Genomic DNA, 10,771 nt, shown 5'->3' with positions numbered 1-10,771 from the left:
ACAAAACTTTAATAACAATTGAATAACTATTTTGTAACTTTACATAATCCACCTACTAAAAAAAACTGCAATTTAGTTACCTCTACAATACTTTATCCATAATATATTCACTTGTTTCCGACCAAATCGTGTTGGCCGCCTACAGTCCATAAAAACGGCTCAAACATTAGAAATAGTAAACTATAAAGTATGAGTACATTTGTTTGTACTATAGAGTATATATCATACTATAATGGTCACATTTCTTTTTCTTTATTTTTTAAAAAAATGCATTGTAACATGTACAGTATATTATTAAATATTTAATATTCAGAGTTTTATTTGTTTATTCATTTATAAAGTGTAATTTATATAATATCTTAAAATAAATAGGTATATTAATTGTAATAGGCCCAATTCGCCCGACCCATTATAATCCAAAATAAATATAAAAACCCCAAAATAAAAAAAAGCAACAAAAACATTAAACATCCCCAAAATAAATTAATGTCCATTTACAATCCTAATATATATAAGCCCAATTATTAAACTAAACCAAATCTATTGCAGCCCAATAATTATGCCCAAAGTCCTTAACCCAATAACCCCAAAGGCCCAATCTAAGACTAACCCTAACCCAAACCCTAGTTGCTGATCGGTGCCGCAGCAGTAGTCTGCACTCATGGCCGCTTATTCTCGAAGTAGGCTCATAGAGCCCAGGCCGGAAGCTTCTGGAAGTCACCAGTAGCCAGCTAGGATTGGGCTCCCCAGGAACGGTCCCAAGCACGGCCTCTTTCACACGCGCCCTTCTTCGTGCTCCTGTACGGATGCTCTTGCAAAAGAACATGGGAGAAGGGGAATAACAGAATTTACAGCAAATGACAGCAATAAAATGTAATTTTATTTTTATTTACTCTGTAAATTGGCTATAAAAAGCCATTGAATGTACCTGCAAAAGACTTACGCATACTACACGCACTGAAATACAAAAAGAGAGCATTTCCAAAAGCCATAGAAAGGTGATTTCTGTTCTTGATTTGTTTGAGTCTTTCTTTGATTTTTTTTTCTTTGTTCTCTTTTCCTGGTGATTTACTTCCTCAAATCTTCCACCATTACATTTAGAAAATAAAAGAAAAAAATGGAAAAGGAAATTTACCTTACGAATGGGCTAGCGATTCTTTTTTGCTTCGTTGAAATTGAAGTCTAAAAGGGGATCTCATGGCTAAAAATCAACTCTTTGAAGCCCGGAAACCACCGGTTGCCATTCATGGTGGTGGATCAGTGTATGAAAGAAAAGATTTAGGGCTTGCTAGTTGAGAAGAAAGGGGGCTGAGGTTGATTGGGTTGAAGGAGGCTGGTTTTAGGCATTTTAAAGGACCAAAAACGGTGCCGTTTTGAGCCTGTTTCAGTGGCTCCCAAAACGGTGTCGTATTAGTTATACTCGACCCGATCTGACCCTTTACCCCTAGTGTCACGGACTTAGAGTTTTCCCACGCGATCCGTGCGGCCTTAGGCAGTTTCTCTGCTCAAAACGCCTAAGTCAGCCTAACTTGTAACAAAAAAAGATTCAGCAGCAAAAACGCCCAAGTCAACTTCACTTGCAACAATAAAGGATTCAATAGAATTCCCTTAAGATTTTCACGAAGAACAACAGAAGAACGAAGTAAGAACGAGCCTTGAAAGATGAACAAAAGCAAGAACACTTGAGAGAAAAGTTTGAGTGAATACTCTCAAAATTGTTATTAATAACTCCGCGCATATACAATGAGCAAAGAGGTCTCTATTTATAGTTGAGCCTCACAGTATATCAATAGCTATAATTAAAAGCTGAATACAATTAGAACTCTAAGCTTATGTAACCAGCTATATACAAATAGAACTCTAAGATTTCATAATTATATCTTCTAGAACACTTCCCATTTCTATCAGGCTCTTGAGATGGGCTTTTAATCTCTCAAATCACCGGGCCAGTTTGGTTGGGCCCGTTTGGTTGGGCTAAATGACCTCCCTCGAACACGATGGATTGCACCAGTTTGTCATGGTTGCGGGCACCGACGCGCAACCCATGACATTCTCCCCCACTTGTTCTAGCGACGCCCTCGTCGCATCCTCCTTATGGAACTGATCAATCTTCCCTTGGAACTGCCACAATGCCTCAGCAGGTTCCCAACTTGCTTCGCTATCAGGAAGTCCCTTCCATCGAACTAAGTACTCATGCTGTGGTCGGTGGTACTTTCGTCTGATTACCCGATCTGCCTCAATGTTTTCTACTTCACGATCATACGAGACTTTTACCCCCATCGGTGCTCGTTCGGACTTGCCTCGATTCGGATCTTCTTGATCCTCATGAAACGGCTTAAGCATGCTTACATGAAAGACTGGGTGTACTTTAAGTTTTGGTGGCAACTCCAACTTGTAGGCCACCTTGCCCACTCTCTTCACAACTTTAAACGGCCCTTCATACCTTCGCACAAGACCCTTGTGCAAACCAGTATATCGTAAAATCAAGTGTAGTTTAGCAAGGACTGAGTCACCCACTTGAAATTGTATATCCCTTCGGTTCTGATCGGCCCACTTCTTGCTACGCTTACTTGCCTTGTGTAAACAAGCTCTAGCCAAGTCATTCTTCTCTTGCCAATCTTTTGCGAATCTATAGGCTGCTGGATTTGGTCCTGTGTAATGGGTTACAACAGCGTTGGGTGTGAGTGGCTGTTGACCCGTCACTATTTCAAATGGACTCTGATTCGTGGTTCCACTTTGCTGCAAGTTATATGAAAATTGGGCCACATCCAGCAACTTTGGCCAATCCCTTTGTGTGGCACTCACATAGTGCCGAAGATACGTCTCCAACAGTGCATTTACTCGTTCAGTTTGCCCATCGGTTTGTGGATGCATGCTCGTGGAGAAGTTCAAATCTGAGCCCATTAACTTGAACAACTCCGTCCAGAACCGACCAGTAAATCGACCATCTCGATCGCTGATAATAGATAGTGGCACTCCCCAATATTTCACCACGTGTCTAAGGAATAACCGAGCTGCTTCCTCAGCAGGGCACTCTTGGTCGCCGGAATAAAAGTCGCATACTTTGAAAACCTGTCCACCACCACAAGAATACTAGCAAACCCGTCAGACTTAGGCAAACCAATAATAAAATCCATGGATAAACTCTCCCATGGCCTTTCTGGGACTGGCAGGGGTTGAAGCAAGCCGGCTGGAGTCTTTAACTCAACCTTGTCTTGTTGGCACACTAGACAAGTTTTCACATAGGTTTCCACATCAGCACCCATGTGAGGCCAATAATAGCGATCCTCCAAAAGGGCCAAAGTGCGATGCATCCCTGGATGGCCTGCCCATTTCGAGTCATGACATTCCTTCATTACTTCCTTACGGAGTTTCCCATAATGGGGCACATAGAGGCGGTGTCCATGAGTGTATACTAGCTCCCCATCAAGCCAAAACCTTCTTGTTTTTCCCTCCTTGGCAAGCTCAATCAAATTTTTGGCCGTAGGATCATGGGACAATCCCTCTCGAATGCGTTCCAACAAAGAGCCATCAGGTTGACTGATTGTTGCGAACTCCATCTTTCGACTAAGTGCATCAGCAACATTGTTGGCACTTCCTGGTTTATATTCCATTGTGAAATCAAACTCTGCTAGTAAAACCTGCCAACGAGCCTGCTTGGGAGACAACTTTTTCTGGGTTAGAAAGTAACTATTGGCAACATTGTCGGTAAGGACCACGAACCTGGAACCCAATAAATAATGTCTCCATGTGCGCAAGCAGTGTACTACCGCAGTCATCTCTTTCTCTTGGACCGTATATCTACGTTCCGTCTCGTTAAGCTTTCGACTCTCAAAAGCAATTGGGTGTCCATCTTGCATCAGTACTCCCCCAATAGCATAATCTGATGCATCTGTACGTACCTCATAAGGCTTCGTAAAATCTGGCAAGACAAGTACGGGCTCCCTCGTCATTTCTTGCTTCAATTGGTTGAAGGCCTTCTCACATTCTGGACTCCAATCCCATACCTTCCCCTTCTTCAACATGTCCGTCAAGGGAGTGGTAATTTTGGAGTAGCCTTTGACAAAGCGGCGATAGTAATTTGCCAATCCAAGGAAAGATCTCAACTCTGTTACCTTGGTTGGAGGCTCCCACTCTGAAATGGCTCGAATCTTATTTTTATCCATTCGGATCTTACCGCCTCCCACAATGTGGCCTAAGAATGACACCTCTTGTTGGGCAAATGAGCATTTCTCCTCCTTGACGAACAGCTCATTTTCCCTCAAAGTCTGGAACACCTCCCTCAAGTGTCTTACGTGCTCTTCAAGCGACTTGCTATAGACCACAATATCGTCAAGGTAAACAACCACAAAACGATCAAGAAAGGGTTGAAGTACCTTATTCATTAGGGTGCAGAATGTAGCTGGAGCATTCGTGAGTCCGAAAGGCATCACAAGGAACTCATACGAACCGTACCGTGTCACACAAGCTGTCTTTGGTTCGTCCCCCTCGACTATCCGAACTTGATGATACCCTGATCTCAAATCTAACTTGGTAAACCATCTTGCACTACCAAGCTGGTCGAACAAATCTGCGATAAGAGGAATAGGATACCTATTCTTCACGGTGATCTTGTTTAGAGCTCGATAATCGATGCACATTCTTAAGGACCCATCGTGTTTCTTTTGGAACAACACTGGCGCACCATATGGGGATTTAGATGATCTAATGAATCCCGCATCCAAAAGTTCCTTCAATTGTTTCCGCAACTCTTCTAATTCTGGCGGAGACATACGATAGGGGGCCCTTGCTGGCGGCACCACATTGGATACTAACTCGATTTTGTGGTCCACCTCCCTCTTGGATGGCAAACTTTTTGGCAACTGAGCAGGCATTACATCTCGAAATGATTGTAGCAATTGTCCCACTTCTTTCGGGGTCTCACTAACAAACTCAGCGGTCTCTTCGATCTTCAAGGTGGCTAAATATGAGACTTCATTTCTCCGTACACCTTTAGCAAATTGAATTGCTGATAGTGTTTTTCCCTCAAAGCTTATTTTCCTTGTCACTTTCACCATGCATTGATGTTTCGCATCTGAAATCACCATGTAATTGCTCGAAGGGGCAATAAGAGCTTTAACTTGATCAAGGAAGCTTAGTCCCACCACAAAATCATAGTCATCAAGTGGTATTACCTTAATGGATACCTTCCCTGACCAATCGCCGAGCTGAAGATCCACTCCCTTTGCAACCCCCTTGATTGGAATACTTTCCGAGTTCACTGTTTTGATCCGACCCCCTTCATTATCTATCTTGAGGCCCAGTTTACAAGCAGCCTCCTCAGACATGAATAAATCAGAAGCACCTGTGTCAACGAGTGCATTCAATTTTCTGCCGGCCACAATGATGTCTACAAACATCAAACCATGGCTCATTCTATCTTCGACACCCCCTAGTATCGATCCAAGGTTGTTATCCTCCACATCGGACTCCCCCTTTGCTTCTATAGCCTTGAGAGCGGCCTTCTTTGGACAGTCCTTGATCATATGTGGACCCTCACAGTGGAAGCACTTTATAGGCCCACTCTTTCTCTTGTCCCAAGGTTTCTTACCATCGCCGTTCCTAGTGGGCCTTTCTTTATCTCCCCCACTATTACCCTTTAATCTGGGTTTAGAAGAATTGGAATTGTCTTTCCTCCCACCAAATTCAGCAAGTGATTCTGCTACTGACATAGCCTTGGTGAGCTCTTGAACTCCTCGGCGCTACAACTCTTGCTTCGCCCACGGTTTTAATCCGTCCATAAAGGAAAAGAATGCCTCTTTCTCCCCCATATCTGAGATTTGGAGCATAAGATCGCTAAACTCCTGTACATATTCCCTCACAGTGCCTTGTTGCGCAAGCCGACGCAACCTTGCCCGAGCCTCATCCTCGGCATACTCTGGGTAAAACTGTGCTTTGAACTCACATCGAAACTCCTCCCATGTTTCGATTTCAGACCCACCACGTCTCACATCAGTGGACCTACGACGCCACCACAATAAAGCAACGTCAGATAAATACATCGCAGCAGTAGTTACCTTAGTGACATCCTCCGTGATGCCTTTGGCACAGAAGTATTGCTCGATTCCCCACAAAAAGTTGTCCACATCTCTTGCGGACCTTGTTCCCTTAAACTCTTTTGGCTTGGGAACATCAATATTGGGCTTGGGTGCGGCAGCCGCTAACCCACCATTGCCCAAGGCAACCTTGTAGATTGTGAGTTCACCCTTGAGCTCCGCAATCTCTCCCTTCAAGGCCACCACCATAGCCTCAATGGCATCATCTCTACCAGTCAGCTGTTTCATATTATCCGTCACATACTCTTTAAGCTGCTCCTGCATGGACTGCAGCCCATCATGGAGCCTATCATCAACGTCTTCCACCCTCTCCTTGATATCCCCCATTGAACTCTCGAGAGTGACGACGCGATCCTCTAAAGCAGACAATATGTCCCTTGAGCGACTGGCTTTCCTAGCCCTCCCACGGGTCTCCACTCCCTCAACTTCTTTTGACATCTTTCAACGGTGGCTTCGAACCTTAGCTCGGATACCAACTGTCACGGACTTAGAGTTTTCCCACGCGATCCGTGCGGCCTTAGGCAGTTTCTCTGCTCAAAACGCCTAAGTCAGCCTAACTTGTAACAAAAAAAGATTCAGCAGCAAAAACGCCCAAGTCAACTTCACTTGCAACAATAAAGGATTCAATAGAATTCCCTTAAGATTTTCACGAAGAACAACAGAAGAACGAAGTAAGAACGAGCCTTGAAAGATGAACAAAAGCAAGAACACTTGAGAGAAAAGTTTGAGTGAATACTCTCAAAATTGTTATTAATAACTCCGCGCATATACAATGAGCAAAGAGGTCTCTATTTATAGTTGAGCCTTACAGTATATCAATAGCTATAATTAAAAGCTGAATACAATTAGAACTCTAAGCTTATGTAACCAGCTATATACAAATAGAACTCTAAGATTTCATAATTATATCTTCTAGAACACTTCCCATTTCTATCAGGCTCTTGAGATGGGCTTTTAATCTCTCAAATCACCGGGCCAGTTTGGTTGGGCCCGTTTGGTTGGGCTAAATGACCTCCCTCGAACACGATGGATTGCACCAGTTTGTCATGGTTGCGGGCACCGACGCGCAACCCATGACACTAGGACCTGCGTGTTTCTGCGGAGAATGGATATTTGCGCGTTAGATCCTTCCCTTCGCGCGAGCCTTCAATTGCGCCCTATTTGTTTTACTTTGTTTCTTAAATTTGGCTCTATAATTTGTGCGCATTTTCATTTTGGTTCGCAGTACAGAGCAGCGTTTTGGGCTCAGGGTATTTCCAATTCTAGTCCTCGCACATTTGTGCGCATTGCACATTGATCCTATTTACGATTATTTTATTTGTAAATTGTTCCTCTTGTTTCAATTTTGTTTTAATTAAGTTTTTTATCCTCGTTTTTTTATTCACTGCACATTCATTTTCTTTTACATGCTTGATTATTTGCTTTGAATACTTTGAGTTGCTTTGATAATTGAATTTTGTTCTAAAAACCATTATTATAATCTTTTTCCTTTTATTCTGCCATTTTAATATTTTGTATACTATTTGTAATTTTAGTTTATGTATACTATTAATTTTATGTTATTTTATAATTTCTTTTGAATCTATTCACATATTTTAATGTTTATATTCTTTTGTTATTTAAGGAGAAATCCATCTATTTTATATGTCATTTAAGTTATTATTAGGTATATACTTAGTACTTATATTTGACCTACAATGTTACTAAAGCCATGTTATTTTATACATATAGTTTTTTTTTTTGTATATTTGTATATATAATTGTGTTTTAAAATTTATTGTATATATAATTTATGATAAAATTAAGTTAATCTTATAATTCATATTTTAATTCCATGTTATTTTAGCATACAATTGTTTCTAAAATTTATTCACAAGTACATAACTCATATTAAATTATTTTTACTATAGTCCACGTTATTGATTTCATATTAATATTCTTTTATGTATGTATATATATTTTTCTTTAAAATTATTTATGTGTATAATGCGTTTCTTTTAAGGACCATATTTTAAATCATACAATTTACTTATTGTATACACTTTCATATCTTATTATCCTTATGTGTGTATTATCAAAATGTGTCATTAATCCAAATCGATTTGTTTCATGTAAAATTATTTTATACATCATTTATTTCAAAATTCCATTTGCACATACATATATATTGGAACATATGCTTGATTTATGAACATCGCTAAATTCATGCATTTTATACATATAGTTTTTGTACACATAATTATATATTTTTTTAAAAAAAGTCTATTACATATAGAATTTACAGAAAAATTAATTTTGTATATATCATTAATCTCATGCTATTCTTTAAGAATAATTATTTTTAAATTTATTTATATGTATATATGATTTGTAAACTTATTACGTGAATTTTCTTAATATTATATTTTATTATGTATTTTTGCTATCCTTTCATATCTTGTATATTATTGAATTTTTTTTTATCATATGAATATTGCCAATTTTGACAAATGTTTTTAACACTTTGTATATTACTTGATTTAAAAATCTTCATTCTATAATACATATTTTAATATATATCTTTAGTTTGCTTTTTTACAAATAGTTTTAAATTCATCAATTCATATAGTATATATTATGTGTTCATCATCATTTTAAATTTGTCTTATACTATAGTGGGTTTTTTTTTTAAAATTTTCATTTTGTTTTGTATATTTTGAATGGATCATATTAGGCTATATATCATTGTTGTACTGTTTCTTTCTGTTTTTTTTTTGCTATCCCAATTGTTCTCCATATGTGCTTAGAAAGTTAGTTTCATTTTGCTTAGATTAATTATATTCAATGGTTTGATTTGATTGATTATGTAGCACCCCAAACCCGGCCCAGAAGTTATGGCCGGATCCGGCATGCCACATCAAAAACGTAAAAAAAAATTCCATTCTAAGTCCAGAAAATCGTACTTGATGTTCAAAAGATTAATTCATTAAAGGTTAAAGTGAATGGAAGCTGTGCACCAGGTAGGAAACCGGAAAAGAGGTGGTGAGTCCATCGGACTGCTTAAGTACCAAGCTCCCTTCGGATCCAATCCTAGACATGCATACCGCCATTGCCCCACTTTAACGTCATGGATATTTCTAGGAAACCGATTTGATTAAGTCATTTTTAGGAAAAGTGGTTAATTTTGGAAAATACTTTCATTGCGGAAGCTTTGCTTGTTGTCGTGTTATTTTGAAATCAACTGTTGTTTTTGAAAACGCGCCCTAAAGCTATCCAATTTCAACAGTTAAAATAAGTATTACCTATCTTAGTAATACATATAAAAAAACCATCAAAAATAAATAAGCGGCCTTATTACATTTAAAAACCCAAAACTTCAAACGTAAATAAAAGGATGTCCAGTTCACCAGAAGAAAATCAAACTTTCAGAACAGGTCGCCACTCCGAATTCCCTCACAGCTCCAAGCCCACTATGGTTGGGGATTACCCGCGTGGATGAAAATAAAAGGGGTGAGTTTGGGGAAAGTTAGTGTGTAAATTAACCCAACCATAGCCTATATTAGCTTAAACCACAGAAATAGAATAAGTTGGCCTTAGCCCAGAACAGAATTCAAAATAAAGCCCATAGGCCCATAACAGAACAGAACAGATATTACATGTTTATGTAGAAACCCAACCATATCCAACCGTATACACCCCCGTACCAACCTTACACCGTGTGGGGAGACAACTCGACCCACCCAACCGCTACACACCACAGAATTTGCAGCATGGCTGCCAGAACAGATAATGTGACAGAGTCACCAGATACAGATAATCGTGGCAGAGCCACTAGAACAGATATATGTGGCAGAGCCACCAGATTAGATATTTGTGGAATAGCCACCAGAACGCTTCCTCCATAATATAACCCATGTTCCCATGCAACAGATATATAATCATGGCATACATCATACAGAATCAGATCGTCATGCTTTTCAGTCAAAATTAACCCTAGGGGTATAACGGTAATTTTGCACCTAGGGGTATAACAGTAATTTCCATACATAGGGGTATTATAGTAATTTAGCTACTTTTAGGGTTTTCATGCATATCCTAACTATTTACGTACTATCAGAACACTTACCGCACATACTTACTGAATTGGGCCCGTTGGCCCATGAACCCGATCTTTGGCCCATTAAGCCCAAATTATCAAAATGTACAAAATTGCGCGTACTGCAGTTTATTACTTTAGATTACCAAATATACAAACCCAACTATCTTACGAGTATTCGCACACTCTCAAATTCCCAAAATACTGACTTTTCGGCATTTCGGCTTTTCGGCTTTTGCCAATCTAGTCTATGAGAGGGTGTCAGTTACATACCTGTTTGCGACGATATGCTGACGAGATCCACACACGAACCGCCTACAATTGGATTACTAACACGTTAATCTAACTATTCAAATACAAACTACGTATTAACCCCTTACAATATTCGGCCAACCACACCTACAGATCATAGTAAGCTTATAAGAAATCAATAAGCAACTCATTAACAAATTTTTGTCAATGTTTACCACATAATCATAATTTCACTGCAAGCTGTCTTCCTGAGCAACAGTCACTAAATTATTTATAAATGGAGCTACGAAACTCCAAATCAAGTGCCGTTAATTTTCCCTGAAAAATAGACTCATATATCTTTTATCCA

General features: G+C 39.4%; 1 long non-coding RNA gene across 1 annotated transcript; it reads right to left on the bottom strand.

Moving 5' to 3' along the window:
- Positions 1 to 442: 442 nt before the first annotated feature.
- On the bottom strand, positions 443 to 1,258 carry LOC121206484 (uncharacterized). Its single transcript, XR_005901523.1, has 2 exons — positions 1,136 to 1,258; positions 443 to 1,060 (listed from the first exon to the last, which is right to left on the bottom strand). It is a non-coding gene; the product is annotated as an uncharacterized lncRNA (long non-coding RNA).
- Positions 1,259 to 10,771: the final 9,513 nt, after the last annotated feature.

This window comes from Gossypium hirsutum, chromosome A09 (assembly GCF_007990345.1).
Source record: "Gossypium hirsutum isolate 1008001.06 chromosome A09, Gossypium_hirsutum_v2.1, whole genome shotgun sequence".
Taxonomy (NCBI): domain Eukaryota; kingdom Viridiplantae; phylum Streptophyta; class Magnoliopsida; order Malvales; family Malvaceae; genus Gossypium; species Gossypium hirsutum.
The sequence above is the reverse complement of the archived record's forward strand: the minus strand, read 5'-3'. Positions and strand labels throughout refer to the sequence as shown.